Source organism: Lactuca serriola, chromosome 3 (genome assembly GCF_051521515.1).
Source record: "Lactuca serriola cultivar US96UC23 chromosome 3, Lser_US96UC23_V15, whole genome shotgun sequence".
In the NCBI taxonomy this organism is placed as follows: domain Eukaryota; kingdom Viridiplantae; phylum Streptophyta; class Magnoliopsida; order Asterales; family Asteraceae; genus Lactuca; species Lactuca serriola.
The window spans coordinates 273,563,089-273,563,863 of NC_136410.1; the positions used below are offsets into that span (position 1 = coordinate 273,563,089).

At 44.8% G+C, this 775-nt stretch overlaps 1 non-coding gene across 1 annotated transcript; it reads left to right on the forward strand.

Moving 5' to 3' along the window:
- Nucleotides 1-389: 389 nt before the first annotated feature.
- LOC145096656 (small nucleolar RNA R71) lies at nt 390-496 on the forward strand. The gene has a single exon (XR_013704028.1). It is a non-coding gene; the product is annotated as a small nucleolar RNA R71 (small nucleolar RNA).
- The last annotated feature ends 279 nt before the right edge of the window (nt 497-775 follow it).

A 775-nucleotide genomic window follows, 5' to 3' on the forward strand; every position in this document is an offset into this window, starting at 1 on the left:
CATCAAATTTATCCCTACTAGAGTAGCACACTTGAGCTTTTCTGTTCCCAAACTCATCTACATTGCAGTCCTTGGTCAAGTGTGGATCGCTGCATCTTTCGCAACCCACTCTTATGGCATGTATTGACTGGTCCATTTGTGTTATCCTTCAATCCATATTATTCAGCATGGCCACTACAGCTGCTGTTTCTTCAGTTTGGGCCCCTCCTCCGCCTTTGATTCCATCTTGCCTAGGGTTGTGGTATTCGCGAGAATGCTTCTCGAATTCTTCAATTAGCTCCTTGACCTCCCTTGGATTTTTCTTTGTCAAAGGTCCTTGAGAATCAAGGAATTGTCTTGTCATCACGTTGACCCCATCATAAAAGATTGACATCTCTTGCTGGACATTTAGATCATGCTGAGAGCAATTTCTGAGCAAGCCCTTGTACCGCTCCCATGCTTCGTATAATGACTCCCCCGGCTGTTGCTCAAAGTTGGCTATTGACTTCTTGAGTTTGGCTATCTTAGATGGCGGGCAAAACTGGTCCAGGAATTGCTCACGCATTTGAGCCCAAGTGGTGATTGTACCCGGTGGGAGTGCTTTTAACCACTCCTTAGCAGCTCCTTTGAAAGTGATGGGAAGCATCTTAAGCAAGACTGTGTTTCTTTTGACATTTGGGACATTGAAGTAATCCGCAATGTCACTGACTTCATCTAGATGCTTAAAAGCATCCTCATGATCTTTCCCGAAAAATGGGATGTCCTTCAGTGCAGTCAATATGTATCCCTTCAGCTC